This window comes from Schistocerca gregaria, unplaced genomic scaffold, assembly GCF_023897955.1.
Source record: "Schistocerca gregaria isolate iqSchGreg1 unplaced genomic scaffold, iqSchGreg1.2 ptg000077l, whole genome shotgun sequence".
In the NCBI taxonomy this organism is placed as follows: domain Eukaryota; kingdom Metazoa; phylum Arthropoda; class Insecta; order Orthoptera; family Acrididae; genus Schistocerca; species Schistocerca gregaria.
This window is the reverse complement of record NW_026061710.1, coordinates 16,827,630-16,845,783: the sequence shown is the minus strand read 5'-3', so window position 1 is coordinate 16,845,783 and position 18,154 is coordinate 16,827,630. Positions and strand designations below refer to the sequence as shown.

At 26.6% G+C, this 18,154-nt stretch overlaps 2 long non-coding RNA genes across 3 annotated transcripts in view; one reads left to right on the top strand and one right to left on the bottom strand.

The window, feature by feature from the left end:
• The window catches only part of LOC126301657 (uncharacterized), a 67,789-nt gene that overhangs the window by 11,684 nt on the left and 37,951 nt on the right, over positions 1 to 18,154 (bottom strand). The gene's annotated exons all lie outside the window — the stretch shown is intronic.
• Positions 246 to 16,618, top strand: LOC126301658 (uncharacterized). Its single transcript, XR_007553091.1, has 2 exons — positions 246 to 446; positions 16,015 to 16,618. It is a non-coding gene; the product is annotated as an uncharacterized LOC126301658 (long non-coding RNA).

Below are 18,154 nucleotides of genomic sequence, written 5' to 3'. Positions count from 1 at the left end.
TATCTCATGCATTTGCGACATGGACATTAATTAAGAAATATGTGAAGTAAATAATTGTTAAGATTTGACCTGTTATAATATAAGGTTCTTCAACAGGTCGTTTACCAATTCACGTTAGTAAGCATACAACAACTACTATAATTCAGAATAAAATTTGATTAATAGGGTAAAATTGAATGCCTCGGAATGGTGTTTTATTATAAAATGGTAAAATTATTAAGATTCTAATTGATAAAAATAATGCAATAACACCTCCTAACTTATTAGGGATAGATCGTAGAATTGCATATGCAAATAGGAAATATCATTCTGGTTGAATGTGAACTGGTGTTACTAATGGGTTGGCAGGTACAAAGTTATCTGGATCTCCTAATAGGTACGGATTAATTAAACATAGTATAATTAATAATGATGTTATTATTACAAATGTAATAGAATCCTTAAAGGTAAAGTATGGATGGAATGGAATTTTTTCAATATCTCCATTTAGTACAAGAGGATTATTAGATCCTGTTTGGTGAAGAAAAAATAAATGAATTGCTGCTATAGCAGCAATAATAAATGGTAATACAAAATGGAATGTGAAGAATCGATTTAATGTTGCATTATCAACAGCGAATCCTCCTCATACTCATTGGACTAAATCTGTTCCTAAGTATGGGATTGCTGATAATAAATTAGTAATTACTGTTGCACCTCAAAAAGATATTTGGCCTCAGGGTAAGACATATCCTATAAATGCAGTTGCTATAACTAAAAATAAAATCACTGTACCAATTATTCAGGTATGTACATATATATATAAGATCCATAGTAAATTCCCCGTCCTACATGTAAGTAAATACAAATAAAAAATATAGGTGCTCCATATGCGTGTAAGGTTCGGATAATTCAACCATTATTTACGTCTCGGCAGATGTGTACTACACTACTGAATGCTATTTCAATATTTGGTGTATAATGTATAGCTAAAAATAGTCCAGTTACGATTTGAATTACCAAACATAACCCTAATAGGGATCCAAAATTTCATCAAAATGAAATATTTGTTGGGGCAGGTAAGTCAATTAAAGAGTTATTAATAATTTTAATTAAAGGATGTCTTAATCGTAAGGGTTTATTCATTAGTAATTATCTTATTTTACGAATAGGTCCCTGATTAATATTGGTGATTTTAACAACTGCTAGTAGTGCTAAAAATAAATAAATTATTATTATTATTGTAATAATGAATGTTGGTCTATTATATAATTTTTCTAAAGATATTGTTATTTCTTGATAATTGATTGCATTATCAATATTTATAGTTTCGGTGTTTTTGAAAAAGTCTATAAATATAGATATATCTAGAATAATTAATATTAATATGATAAATACTCACATTATTAATGTAATAATTATAGTGATTGATTTAGGCTGAAATATTTCGTTTGATGCAATTCTTGTAATGTAAATAAATAATACTAGTATACCACCAAGAAATGTTAAAAATAAAATATATGATAATCAATATCTTTCTATTATTGTTCCTGTTATTAATCCAACTAGGAAGGTTTGAAGGACAATAAAAAGCATTATTGATATTGGGTGTCTTAATTTAATAAAATTAATATTTATTACATTTGATAATGATATAATTATTATTTTGATCATTTCAGGGGTTAGTTTATTTAAAATACCGGTTTTGGGGACCGATGATGGAAGCTTTTCCACCTCTGAAGTTTTAAAAGTGGGGGCTGGACTTATTTCCGGTTTACAAGACCGGCGTTTTTTTTAAACTATTAAAACTAATGTTTATATTCTCTATTTTTACTTCTTTATTGATTTATTTTGCTGGTGTTTATGTTATTTCTTCTAAACGTAAACATTTATTAATGGTTCTTTTGAGATTAGAATATATTGTTCTTTCTTTATTTATGTTAGTTATTGTTTTTCTTATTGAGTTTGATTATGATTATTTTTTTCCTGTTATTTTTTTAGTTTTTTCTGTTTGTGAGGGTGCTTTAGGTCTTTCTATTTTAGTTTCAATAATTCGTTCTCATGGTAATGATTTTTTTAATTCTTTTGGTTTATCTTTATGTTAAAGTATTTATTTATAACTATTTTTTTGATCCCTCTTTGTTTATTAAATAATTGTTGATGGTTGGTTCATTCTTTAATGTTTCTGTCGGGTTTTGTTTTTATAATTTGTGTATATTCATATGCTGATTTGAATATAATTAGATATTATTTTGGTATTGATTATTTTTCTTTTAGTTTAATTTTACTTAGTTTTTGGATTTGTTCTTTAATAATCACTGCTAGAGGTTCAGTTTATTGAAGTTCATATCATTCTAATTTTTTTGTTTTTATGGTTTTGATTTTAATAATTATGCTTTATTGTTCATTTGCTAGATTAAGTCTTCTTTCTTTTTATATTTTTTTTGAGGCTAGATTAGTTCCTACTTTACTTTTAATTTTGGGTTGGGGTTATCAACCTGAGCGTTTGCAGGCTGGTGTTTATTTAATTTTTTTTACTTTGGTTGCTAGATTACCTTTATTATTAGTTTTATTTAAGGTTTATGATTTTTCTAATACTTTATATTTTCCTTTATTGGTTGATTTTGGTTCTTATTATTTTATGTTTTATGTATTTATAATTTTGGCTTTTTTAGTTAAGATACCTATGTTTTTGGTTCATTTATGACTTCCTAAGGCTCATGTAGAGGCCCCTATTTCAGGTAGAATAATTCTTGCTGGTGTTTTATTAAAGTTAGGTGGTTATGGTATTTTTCGTGTTATAAAGGTTATTTCTTATTTGGGTTTAAAGTTTAATTATTTTTGATTGTCTTTAGGTTTATCTGGGGGTGTTATTGTAAGATTTATTTGTTTTCGTCAGGTTGATTTAAAGTCTTTAATTGCATATTCTTCTGTTGCTCATATAAGAATGGTTATTGGTGGATTGATGACTATGAATTGATGAGGTTGTGTAGGTTCTCTTTCTCTAATGGTTGGTCATGGTTTATGTTCGTCTGGTTTATTTTGTTTATCTAATATTATTTATGAACGTTTAGGTAGACGAAGATTATTAATTAACAAGGGTATAATTAATTTGATGCCAAGAATGGCTTTATGATGATTTCTTTTAAGATCATCAAATATGGCTGCTCCTCCTTCTTTAAATTTGGTAGGTGAAATTAGATTATTAAATAGAATTATATCTTGATCTTCTTTTAGATTCTTTGCTTTGATTTTTTTATCTTTTTTTAGAGCTGTTTATACTTTGTATATATATTCTTATTCTCAGCATGGGAATTATTATTCTGGTGTTTATACTTGTTCTCTTGGTTACTTTCGTGAATATCATCTTTTACTTTTACATTGATTGCCTTTAAATATTCTCTGTTTAAAGGATGAATATTTCTTTGTTTAGTTTGCTTAAGTATTTTAATTAAAAATATTGTTTTGTGGAATCAATGATATGAAGTTTTTCATCTTAGGCCGTGAATTTATTTTCTATTTGTTCTTTGAGTTTTTTTTCTTTGTTTATTTCGAGAACTATAATTTTTATTTTAGGTATTTATTATTTAATAATTGATTATAGAGTTTTTGTTGAGTGAGAGCTTTTCAATTTAATTGGTTCTATAGTTGTTATAACTTTAATTTTGGATTGAATATCTCTTATTTTTATATCTTTTGTTATATATATTTCTTCTTTGGTTATTTATTATAGAGAGGATTATATATCTGGTGAAAAGAATATAAATCGTTTTATTATTATTGTTTTAATATTTATTCTTTCTATAGGTTTTTTAATTATTAGTCCTAATTTAATTAGAATTTTATTAGGTTGAGATGGTTTAGATTTAGTTTCTTATTGTTTAGTTATTTATTATCAAAATGTAAAATCTTATAGTGCTGGTATATTAACTGCACTTTCTAATCGTATTGGTGATGTTGCTATTTTAATTTCTATTGCATGAATGTTAAATTTTGGTGGTTGAAATTATATTTATTATTATGATTTTATTTCTAATTCTTTTGAAATAAAGCTCATTACTATATTAATTGTTTTAGCAGCTATAACTAAGAGAGCTCAGATTCCTTTCTCTTCATGACTTCCTGCTGCTATAGCAGCTCCTACTCCTGTTTCTGCTTTAGTTCATTCTTCTACTCTTGTTACTGCTGGTGTTTATTTATTAATTCGTTTTAGACCAATATTGGATACTTATAATTGTGGTTGATTTTTACTTTTAATTGGTTGTATAACTATATTTATGGCTGGATTGGGCGCTAATTTTGAGTTTGATTTAAAGAAGATTATTGCTCTTTCTACTTTAAGACAACTTGGTTTAATAATAAGAATTTTGGCTATAGGTTATCCAAAGCTTGCATTTTTTCATTTATTGGCTCATGCTTTATTTAAGGCATTATTATTTATATGTGCAGGTTCAATAATTCATAATTTGGAGGATTCTCAGGATATTCGTTTTATAGGATCAATAGTTAATTTCATACCTTTAACTTCAGTTTGTTTTAATGTTTCTAGTTTATCTTTGTGTGGAATACCTTTTTTAGTGGGATTTTATTCAAAGGATTTAATTCTTGAGATGGTTTGTTTAAGATGAATTAATTGTTTAATTTTTTTCTTTATTTTTTTTTCTACTGGTTTAACTGCTTCTTATTCTTTTCGTTTGTTTTATTATTCAATATCTGGTGATAATAATTTTTATTCTAGATTTTCTTTTGATGATAAGGGTTATTATATTTCATTTGGAATAATTGGTCTATTGTTTGTTGCTGTTTTTGGTGGTAGTCTTTTATCTTGATTAATTTTTCCTATTCCTCATGTGATTGCTTTACCTTATTATTTAAAGTTTTTAACTATTACAGTTGTTATTTTAGGTGCTTATTTAGGTTATCTTATTTCTAATTTTGATTTTTCTCGTAATTTATTTTCTTTAAGTATACTTTCTTTTGTTAGATTTGCTGGTTCTATATGATTTATACCTTTTCTTTCAACTAAGTTTATTAGATATATTCCTTTAAAAATAGGTTATTATTCATCTAAGTCATTTGATTATGGTTGAGGCAAATTACTTGGTGGTCAAGGATTATATAGATTATTTATTTATTTAATTGGTTATATTCAAGGTTGATATGATTCTAATTTCAAGATTTATCTTTTAACTTTTATTTTTTGAATATTTATTTTGGTAATATTGTTTTTCGTTTACTTAAATAGCTTATAATTAGAGCGTGACACTGAAGATGTTAAGGAAGTATTTTTACTTTTAAGTATTTATAAATATAGATATATTATTTTTACAGTGAAAATGTAATGTTTTATTTAAACTATATAAATTTTAGAAATGTTAACGGAGTTTAACCGCTAATATAAAAAGTTAGCAGCTTTCATATTGGCTTTACATTTCCTTAATTGGAACTATTATAGTTCAATTATATTATTAACAGTAATACGCCTCTTTTTGGCTTCAATTAATAAGAATAAGGGTAGTACATACCAATCTTCCAGGTCGAAACTGACTGCAATATTTCGCTTCTTATTCTATTTAAGGTTGATTGATAATATCAATACTTTTTGAATGCAATCCAAATGTTATATTTAACTACAACCCTTTATTCTGCTCATTGTAATGCTCCTTGGTTTCATTCATGGTATAGTCCTCCTAATAGAACTAGAATAAAAAATATTGTTGATACTGTTCAGATTATAATGTCTGAAGTTTTAAAAATAATTACAATTGGTAGAATTAGTGCAATTTCTACATCAAAAATTAAAAAGATTACTGCGATTAGGAAGAATCGTATTGAGAATGGTATTCGTGCTGATCTTTTTGGATCAAACCCACATTCAAATGGTGATCTTTTTTCTCGATCATTAATTAATTTTTTTGATAGTGTTGTTGCCAGGATTATAACAATTATTGGAATAATAAATCTAATGAAAACTCTTGTTGATAGAATTAGAATTGTTTTTCTTGATTTATATCAAGCTTTCTGATTGGAAGTCAAATGTACTATTTATACTAGAAAAACAATTATCTACCTCATCAATAAATAGAGATATATAAGAATAATCATACTATGTCTACGAAGTGTCAGTATCATGCTGCTGCTTCAAATCCAAAGTGATGTCTTGGTGAAAATTGATTTATTGAGTGTCGAAGTAGACATGTTGATAAAAAGATTGTTCCAATAATTACGTGTAAACCATGGAATCCTGTTGCAACAAAGAATGTTGATCCATAAACTGCATCTGCAATGGTAAAAGGTGCTTCTCAATATTCATATGCTTGAAGTATTGTAAAGTATAGTCCTAATAACACTGTGAAGAATAATCCTTGTAGTGCTTGAGTATGATTAGATTCCATTAAACTATGATGTGCTCATGTTACTGTTACTCCTGATGCTAAAAGAATAGCTGTATTAAGTAATGGAATTTGTATAGGGTTAAAGGGTTGAATTCCTATCTTCTTCTAAAGAATGCTCAAAAAAAAGAAACGAAAAATAATACCTCTGATGCAATAAATAAAATTATTCCTCATCGTAATCCAATTGATACAAATCCTGTATGTAATCCTTGATATGTTCCTTCTCGTACTACATCTCGTCATCATTGAATTATAGTTAGTAGGGTAATTCCAAATCCAATTATGAATAAGTTAATATTAAATAGGTGGAATCATTTTGCTAGTCCTGATACTAGGACTATTGCTCCAATTGCTCCTGTTAATGGTCAAGGTCTATAGTCTACTAAGTGGAATGGGTGGTTTGAGTGAGTTGTTAACATAGGTTTAATATACTTCTCTAGAATATAGAGTTCTTAGAATTGAGAAAACATAGGCTTGAATTATTGCTACTGCTGATTCTAGAATTAATAGAAGTATTTGTCCAATAATTAGTAATGAGATTAAGTTTATTGCTATAGATGGTCCTGTGTTTCCTAATAAGGTTAATAATAAGTGTCCTGCAATTATATTTGCTGCCAACCGTACTGCTAATGTACCTGGTCGAATAACAATACTAATTGTTTCAATTAGTACTATAAATGATATTAATGCAGGCGGTGTACCTTGTGGTATAAGGTGTGTAAATATATGATTAGTATGGTTAGTTCATCCAAATAATATAAATCTTAGCCATATAGGTAGGGCAATTGCAAATGTTAATGCTAAATGTCTTGTTCTAGTAAAAATATAAGGGAATAATCCTATGAAATTGTTAAATAATATTATAATAAAAATTGAGATGAAAATGAATGTTGTTCCATTAAATGATTTTGGTCCAAGAAGTGTTTTAAATTCATTATGTAAGGTTAAATTTAGTTTATTTCAGATAATGTTAATTCGTGATGGTGTAAGTCAAAATAGTGATGGGATTAATAATAGTCCTAGAAATGTTCTAGTTCAATTTAATGATAAATTAAAGATGTTAGTTGATGGGTCAAATGTTGAGAATAGATTTGTTATCATTTTCAATTTAAGTTTTTTATTTCAATTGCTCCTTTTTCTGCTCTTTTAATAAGGTTAGGTTTAAATGAGAAGAAGTTTATTTGATTAAACAAGATTAATGTAGCTGAAAATATAATGAATAGTGAGAATCATATAAGAGGGGATATTTGAGGGATTTGGATATAATTTCCCCATCAGAAGTAGTCGTTAATTTACTATTATTTGGTTTAAGAGACCATTACTTACTTTCAGTCATCTGATGAATTTCAAGGTGTACTAATTTTTTTTAGTTACTTTAGATTGACACTCTAATGTTATTTATTTTAACTAACTCCTTAAATTATCTTAGATAATCACTTAATAAATAAATTTACTGAAGTTCTTTCAATTACAATTGGTATAAATCTGTGGTTTGCTCCACAGATTTCTGAGCATTGTCCAAAGAATAATCCAGGTCGATTTATTGTGAATGTTCCTTGATTTAACCGACCTGGCGTTGCATCAATTTTAACCCCTAATGCAGGAACTGCTCATGAGTGTAGAACATCTGATGCTCTTGTTAATACTCGTACTTCTGTATTTATTGGTAGGATTGTTCGGTTATCTACATCTAGTAGTCGGAATCCATCATTTTCTAGGTCTTGTTCTGGTGTTATATAAGTGTCAAATTCTACGTCTATGAAGTCTGAACATTCATATCTTCAATATCATTGTCGTCCAATGGTTTTAATTGTAATTATTGCATCTACTGAATCATCAAGTAAATATAATAGTCGTAATGATGGAAGGGCAATAAAAATTAATGTAATTGCTGGTAAAGCTGTTCAGATTGTTTCAATTAAATGTCCATGAAGTATATTACGGTTAGTATAGGCAATAAATAATATATAACTTAGGGCATAACCTACAATTACTGTAATTAATAATAATACGACCATAGTATGATCATGAAAGAATGATAATTGCTCCATTAATGGTGAAGTTCCATCTTGAAGAGATAAATTTGATCATGTTGCCATTAATAAATATTTTCTAATAAAAGGTCAAACCTTTATTTGTAGAGCTTAAATCTACTGCACTAATCTGCCATATTAGAATCTAGAGATTAATGGTAATTCTGAGTAACTATGTTCTGCAGGAGGGTTATTTTGTAGTCATTCTGTTGATCTTCTTATGTTAGCTCTAAATATAATTGCTCGGTTTGTAATCATTCTTTCACATATAATTACAATGAATATAATGATTCCTACAATAGAAATTGTAGACCCAATTCTTGATACTACGTTTCATGATGTATATGCGTCTGGGTAGTCAGAGTATCGTCGAGGTATTCCTGCTAATCCTAGGAAGTGTTGAGGAAAGAATGTTAAATTTACTCCAATGAATATAATTGTAAATTGGATTTTTAATCATGTATTATTTATAGTTAATCCTGTAAATAGTGGATATCATTGAATGACACCTCCTATAATTGCAAATACTGCTCCTATAGATAATACATAATGAAAGTGGGCTACTACATAATATGTATCATGTAATACAATATCAAGTGATGAATTTGCTAATACTAATCCTGTTAATCCACCAATTGTAAATAGGAAAATAAATCCTAGAGCTCATAATAATGGTGGATTGAACTTGAATTTAGTTCCATATAATGTAGCTAATCATCTAAATACCTTAATTCCTGTAGGTACAGCAATAATTATTGTTGCTGATGTAAAATATGCTCGTGTGTCAACATCCATTCCTACTGTAAATATATGATGTGCTCATACAATAAATCCTATTAGTCCAATTGATAGTATAGCATAAATTATACCTAATGTTCCAAATGATTCAATTTTTCCTCTTTCTTGACATACAATATGTGAAATAATTCCGAACCCCGGTAGAATTAAAATATAAACTTCTGGGTGTCCAAAGAATCAAAATAGATGTTGATATAGAATTGGGTCACCCCCTCCTGCAGGGTCAAAGAATGATGTATTTAAATTTCGATCTGTTAATAATATAGTAATAGCTCCTGCTAAAACTGGAAGTGAAAGAAGGAGAAGTAATGCTGTAATAGCTACAGATCATACAAATAAAGGTGTTTGATGTAAAGTTATACTTTCTGATCGTATATTAATTGCTGTTGTAATGAAATTCACTGCACCAAGAATAGATGATACACCTGCTAAGTGCAGTGAAAAAATAGCTAGATCTACAGATGCACCCCCGTGTGCAATAGCTCCTGCTAGAGGAGGGTAAACTGTTCATCCTGTACCAGCACCATTATCTACTATAGAAGATGTAAGAAGAAGGGTTAGTGAAGGTGGTAGTAATCAAAAACTTATATTATTTATTCGTGGAAATGCTATATCAGGTGCACCAATTATTAGTGGAACAAGTCAATTACCAAATCCACCAATTATAATAGGTATTACTATAAAGAAAATTATTACGAATGCGTGAGCTGTAATAATAACATTATAAATCTGGTCATCCCCAATTAGAGATCCGGGTTGGCCAAGTTCAGCACGAATAAGTATTCTTATTGATGTTCCTACTATTCCTGCTCATGCTCCAAATATGAAGTATAAAGTACCAATGTCCTTATGGTTTGTTGAGAATAATCATTTTTGCGGTAAGATGGCTGAATTTTAGGTGGTAGACTGTAAATCTACTTATGAGATGTTTTCTCTCTTATCATATTTAGGTCTTATATTCAATTATGATTCTAGACTGCAATTGTAGAGGTGTAAAATTTTACTAAGGCCTAAAAGATTATTCTTTTAATTATAACTTTGAAGGTTATTAGTTTGATTAACTTAAGTCCTTAGTATAATGAAATTAAGGTTGATGTTGAAATCAATCCTATTGTTGAAATTATTACTGTTATAGGAAGAATGATTCTTGATTTTTGGGACTTTATCTTTATAGATCACGAATTTTCTGTGTATGATATAATTAGAGCTGAGAATCTAATACGTATATAGTAGTAGAGTGTAATTGTAGTTAATACAACTATAATAGTTATAATAGTTGTTATATTGTTTTCTATTAATGATTGTATTACAATTCATTTTGGTAAGAATCCAAGGAACGGTGGTAGTCCACCTAAAGATAATAAAGATAAGAATATTATGAATTTAATTTCGGTTTTTATATTTCTGGCTGAATAAATTTGATTTATGAAAAATAAATTTATTTGCTTAAATAATAAAACTATAATTAATCTTAATAGTGAGTAAATAATGAAGTATAGTTCTCAGATGTTTTCTCTGACTGTTAATGATCTAATTATTCAACCTAGATGTCTGATTGATGAATATGCTAAAAGTTGTCGTAAGGATGTTTGATTTAAACCTCCTATTGCCCCAATAATAATTCTTAAGATAATAATTGTTCAAATAAAAGTTCTTAATTGAATACAATAAGATAAGACCATTATTGGGGCGATTTTTTGTCATGTTATTAATGTTAAACAATTATTTCATCTTGATGCTCCTATAACTTCTGGAAATCAGAAATGGAAAGGTGCAGCTCCAATCTTTAATAATAGTCTACATCTAATTATTATTGATGGGATAAATTCTGTTTCCCATCCCATTGGATATTTTATTTGAATCAGCAAAATTGAAAATAATAATATTGTCGATGCTATTGCTTGGACAATAAAATATTTAATTGATGATTCATTTATTATTATATTTTTATTTCTTGTTAGGAGCGGAATAAATGAAAGTAAGTTGATCTCAAGTCCTATTCAAACCCCAAATCAGGAATTTGATGAAATGGACAGGATCGTTCCTATCATTATGTTGATAGGAAGAGAAGTTTTGTAGAGTTGTTGGTCATTAAAAAGGAGAGGATTGATACCTCTATAAATGGGGTATGAACCCATTAGGTTGTTTAGCTTACCTTTTTACATTAAGGTGTATGATGCACGTTAGTTTTTGATACTAAAGGAGGTAGTTTAATTCTATCTTATGTAATTTTAATGAAGGTAATTTTATTTACTTTATTTACACTATCAAGGTAACCCTTTAATCAGGCAATTCATTTATTTAATATATAAATCGAAAGTTTTTTTTTTAAATTCTTTTATGTATTATTTTGTTTAATTAGGATTAATTTATCCTGCTCATTTTATTTTTTTATATATATGTATAATAAATAATTTATATTAATATATTACATTTAATTGAAATTAAAGTATTATAAGTTCATCTTACCATTATCAATTGATTATTTTAATGTAATTATTTACCTAGGATTATAGCTACTTATGTTTTTAGCTTAAAATAGGTTATTATAATATAATATATATAATAATATGTAATTTAATATTTAATATTATTATAATTGGATATAATAAATAAAATTATTTAGTTAAATATAAAATATTATAATTAATATAAATAATTATATTAATTATAATAATATAATTATGTAAATTATCTATAATTAGATTATTTAACTAATATATATGAAAGTTAACTTAATACAAAAAAAAGAATTCATATTAATAACATATTATATTAATTTACATAATTGTATAAAATATATTTATTATATTATTTAATCTTTATTTATTTATTAGTCAAAAGAAAGATTAAATAAGAAAGAATATAATACATTTATTGCTATACATGTTCCATATTAATCTTTAATTATATATAATAGAGAAGTTGTTGTGGTCATACATAGGGGCGTTTCTTTTTTTTTTGTTAATGTTTGTGGTTTTTTCTTTTTTTTTCTTTAAATATTTGAATCTTTTATTTTTTTCTGAATTAATAGATTTAAAATTTTCTTATTTTTTATTTTTAAAAGTTTTATTCTTGCTTGTTTATTCACTTTTTCTTTGTATTATATGTAAGTTTTGTTAGACTAAATGTTCTTTTTGCAGTAATTTGATTTAATTATCAAGTGATTTTGGATTTAGCAATTGATTTAGTATCGGCATAATTCGTGCCAGCAGCCGCGGTTATACGATTGATACAAGTGAATATTATTGGTTAAAACAGTTGTTTATATTATTAGGGTTGAAATATAAATTTGTAAGGTGAAATGTTAAAATTTATTTGTGGCCCTTTTTATGAATCTGTGAAATTTAAATAATAAACTAGGATTAGATACCCTATTATTTTAAATGTTAATTATATTTACCAGGTACTATTAGTTAAGGTCTTTAAACCCAAAGAATTTGGCGGTATCTCATTCCATTCAGAGGAACCTACCCCATGATTGATAATACACGATTTACTCTACTTAATTTATTTGTTTGTATATCTCCGTTATCAGAGAATCTTTTTAGAGTTATAATTCTCAAGATTTATAATTATAAAATATTTCAGGTCAAGGTGCAGCTTATAGTTAAGAGGAGGTGGGTTACAATAGATTTTTGTTTATAACTGATTTGATAGTGAAATACTGTTAATGAAGGTGGATTTGATAGTAATTTAATTTATTTAATTTAACTGATATTGGCTCTGAGATGTGTACACATCGCCCGTCGCTCTCATTATTGATTATTCTATTTTATTTTAAAGTAGCTTCAATTTAGATGAGATAAGTCGTAACATAGTAGATGTACTGGAAAGTGTATCTAGGAAGAGTTTCAAGATATAACTTATTAGTAAAGTGTTTCATTTACACTGAAAATTTTTCTGTGCAAATCAGGATATCTTGATTATTTATTTTATTATATTTATTTTTTGTTTATTTAATTATTTAATATAAATAATTTTATTGTATTTTTGTCTTAGTATATTTTATAGAATTGATTTTTTAAATTATAGTTTATTGGTAATGTAAGTCTTTTATGAAATATTATTTTAAATTTTTTTAAGTAGATTTTATTTATTGTACCTTTTGTATCAGGGTTTATCAAAATTTTAGTATTTATTTTACTTGTCTCGATTTGGGTTGATTTATAAATAATTTATAGTTAATGTATCATAATTATTATTAAATTATTTATAGAAATGAGATGTTAATCGTTTCCCAAAATATCTAGTTTCTTAAGAAAAAATTTAATTTTTTAAAGTTATTTGTTTTTATTTAAATTTTTAAGTAAAAATATTAACTTATTTATTCTTTAAGGGATAAGCTTTGAAGTTAATAACCTATAATTTATTTTATAGAAATATAATAGTAAGCTTTAAACCAGCTATCTTTAAGATTACGTTTTAATTCATTATTTTTTATTTTGATTTTATAAATATTTTAGGTTTTTATTAAGATTATTAATTTAATTTTAAAATTTTTGTAATAATGATAGAATTAGTATATTAATTTGTATGAAATTTTTACCTTGTGAACTTATTATAAGGAACTAGGCAAAATTGATTTCCGCCTGTTTATCAAAAACATGTCCTCTTGCTTATATTTTGAGGTCTGGCCTGCTCACTGAGCGTATTTTTAAAGAGCCGCGGTATTTTGACCGTGCAAAGGTAGCATAATCATTAGTCTCTTAATTAGTGGCTGGAATGAATGGCTTGACGAGAAATCAACTGTCTCTTAATAAATTTTTGAATTTAACTTTTGAGTCAAAAGGCTTAAATTCTTCTTTAGGACGAGAAGACCCTATAGAGCTTGACATTTTACTTTTATATAGTTTTTTGTTTGTCTTTCTATATTTAATGATGATGTTTTGTTGGGGTGACATGAAGAATAGATAAACTCTTCATTATTATATCATTTATTTATGTTTGTTATTTTGATCCATAATTTATGATCATAAGATTAAGTTACCTTAGGGATAACAGCGTAATTGTTTTTGAGAGCTCATATCGACAAAGCAGATTGCGACCTCGATGTTGGATTAAGAAAAATTTTGGGTGCAGGAGCCCAATGATTAGGTCTGTTCGACCTTTAAATTCTTACATGATCTGAGTTCAGACCGGCGTGAGCCAGGTCGGTTTCTATCCTAAGATTGTTAATCCATATTAGTACGAAAGGACCATATGGTTAAAATATTTTTTGTTATATTGATTAATATTAATTTATTTACTATTTTGACAGATTAATGTGTTGAATTTAGAATTCATTTATGTAGATTTTTTCTACAAATAGTATTGATACTTTATGATTTATTTATATTTATTTTGAATTTTCTTTTATTGGTTATTTGTGTTTTAATTAGTGTTGCCTTTTGAACTTTATTAGAGCGTAAGGTTTTAGGTTATATTCAGATTCGAAAGGTTCCAGATAAGGTAGGTTTTGTTGGAATTCCTCAGCCATTTAGAGATGCTATTAAGTTAATTTGTAAGGAGCAGCCAATTCCTATTATATCTAATTACCTACTTTATTATTTTTCCCCTGTTTTTAATTTAATGATTTCTTTAGCCGTTTGAGTAATTTTTCCTTATTTAACTTATATGTGTTCTTTTTCTTATGGATTTTAATTTTTTTTATGTTGTACTAGATTAGGTGTTTATACTGTTATAATTGCTGGTTGATCTTCTAATTCAAATTATTCATTATTAGGTTCTCTTCGTTCTGTTGCTCAAACAATTTCTTATGAAGTTAGTTTAGCTTTAATTTTATTGTCTTTAATTATTTTAATTGGTAGTTTTAATATGTTTGATTTTATAAACTATCAGCTTTATTGTTGATTTATTATTATTTCTTTTCCTTTAGCTTTAGCTTGTTTTGCTTCTTGCTTAGCTGAAACTAATCGTACTCCTTTTGATTTTGCTGAAGGGGAATCTGAGTTAGTTTCAGGATTTAATATTGAGTATGGTGCGGGTGGTTTTACTTTAATTTTTTTAGCTGAATATACTAGAATTGTCTTCATAAGAATGTTATTGGCTTTAATTTTTTGGGCGGTGATTTTTATTCTTTTATATTTTTTATTAAGCTTGCTATTATATCTTTTGGTTTTATTTGGGTTCGTGGAACATTACCACGGTTCCGTTATGATAAATTAATGTACTTAGCTTGAAAAAGTTTTTTACCTTTATCTTTGAATTTTTTTATTTTCTTTGTTGGTTTAAAGATTTTATTTATCTCATTTGTTTAGTGAAATTTTTTGAGAAAAGTTAATAGAAGAGTTAAACTTCTAATTTTATGTTTTCAAAACATATGCTTTTCCTAAGCTAATTAACTTTATTCCTTAATTAATTTATCTCATGCGTTTGCGACATGGACATTAATTAAGAAATATGTGAAGTAAATAATTGTTAAGATTTGTCTTGTTATAATATAAGGTTCTTCAACAGGTCGTTTACCAATTCACGTTAGTAAGCATACAACAACTACTATAATTCAGAATAAAATTTGATTAATAGGGTAAAATTTAATGCCTCGGAATGGTTTTTTATTATAAAATGGTAAAATTATTAAGATTCTAATTGATAAAAATAATGCAATAACACCTCCTAACTTATTAGGAATAGATCGTAGAATTGCATATGCAAATAGGAAATATCATTCTGGTTGAATGTGAACTGGTGTTACTAATGGGTTGGCAGGTACAAAGTTATCTGGATCTCCTAATAGGTAAGGATTAATTAAACATAGTATAATTAATAATGATGTTATTATTACAAATGTAATAGAATCCCTAAAGGTAAAGTATGGATGGAATGGAATTTTTTCAATATCTCCATTTAGTCCAAGAGGATTATTAGATCCTGTTTGGTGAAGAAAAAATAAATGAATTGCTGCTATAGCAGCAATAATAAATGGTAATACAAAATGGAATGTGAAGAATCGATTTAATGTTGCATTATCAACAGCGAATCCTCCTCATACTCATTGGACTAAATCTGTTCCTAAGTATGGGATTGCTGATAATAAATTAGTAATTACTGTTGCACCTCAAAAAGATATTTGGCCTCAGGGTAAGACATATCCTATAAATGCAGTTGCTATAACTAAAAATAAAATCACTGTACCAATTATTCAGGTATGTATATATATATAAGATCCATAGTAAATTCCCCGTCCTACATGTAAGTAAATACAAATAAAAAATATAGATGCTCCATTTGCGTGTAAGGTTCGGATAATTCAACCATTATTTACGTCTCGGCAGATGTGTACTACACTACTGAATGCTATTTCAATATTTGATGTATAATGTATAGCTAAAAATAGTCCAGTTACGATTTGAATTACCAAACATAACCCTAATAGGGATCCAAAATTTCATCAAAATGAAATATTTGTTGGGGCAGGTAAGTCAATTAAAGAGTTATTAATAATTTTAATTAAAGGATGTCTTAATCGTAAGGGTTTATTCATTAGTAATTATCTTATTTTATGAATAGGTCCCTGATTAATATTGGTGATTTTAACAACTGCTAGTAGTGCTAAAAATAAATAAATTATTATTATTATTGTAATAATGAATGTTGGTCTATTATATAATTTTTCTAAAGATATTGTTATTTCTTGATAATTGATTTAATTATCAATATTTATAGTTTCGGTGTTTTTGAAAAAGTCTATAAATATAGATATATCTAGAATAATTAATATTAATATGATAAATACTCACATTATTAATGTAATAATTATAGTGATTGATTTAGGCTGAAATATTTCGTTTGATGCAATTCTTGTAATGTAAATAAATAATACTAGTATACCACCAAGAAATGTTAAAAATAAAATATATGATAATCAATATCTTTCTATTATTGTTCCTGTTATTAATCCAACTAGGAAGGTTTGATGGATAATAAAAAACATTATTGATATTGGGTGTCTTAATTTAATAAAATTAATATTTATTACATTTGATAATGATATAATTATTATTTTGATCATTTCGGGGGTTAGTTTATTTAAAATACCGGTTTTGGGGACCGATGATGGATGCTTTTCCACCTCTGAAGTTTTAAAAGTGGGGGCTGGACTTATTTCCGGTTTACAAGACCGGCGTTTTTTTTAAACTATTAAAACTAATGTTTATATTCTCTATTTTTACTTTTTTATTGATTTATTTTGCTTGTGTTTATGTTTTTTCTTCTAAACGTAAACATTTATTAATGGTTCTTTTGAGATTAGAATATATTGTTCTTTCTTTATTTGTGTTAGTTATTGTTTTTCTTATTGAGTTTGATTATGATTTTTTTTTCCTGTTATTTTTTTAGTTTTTTCTGTTTGTGAGGGTGCTTTAGGTCTTTCTATTTTAGTTTCAATAATTCGTTCTCATGGTAATGATTTTTTAATTCTTTTGGTTTATCTTTATGTTAAAGTATTTATTTATAACTATTTTTTTGATCCCTCTTTGTTTATTAAATAATTGTTGATGGTTGGTTCATTCTTTAATGTTTCTGTCGGGTTTTGTTTTTATAATTTGTGTTTATTCATATGCTGATTTGAATATAATTAGATATTATTTTGGTATTGATTATTTTTCTTTTAGTTTAATTTTACTTAGTTTTTGGATTTGTTCTTTAATAATCACTGCTAGAGGTTCAGTTTATTTAAGTTCATATCATTCTAATTTTTTTGTTTTTATGGTTTTGATTTTAATAATTATGCTTTATTGTTCATTTGCTAGATTAAGTCTTCTTTCTTTTTATATTTTTTTTGAGGCTAGATTAGTTCCTACTTTACTTTTAATTTTGGGTTGGGGTTATCAACCTGAGCGTTTGCAGGCTGGTGTTTATTTAATTTTTTATACTTTGGTTGCTAGATTACCTTTATTATTAGTTTTATTTAAGGTTTATGATTTTTCTAATACTTTATATTTTCCT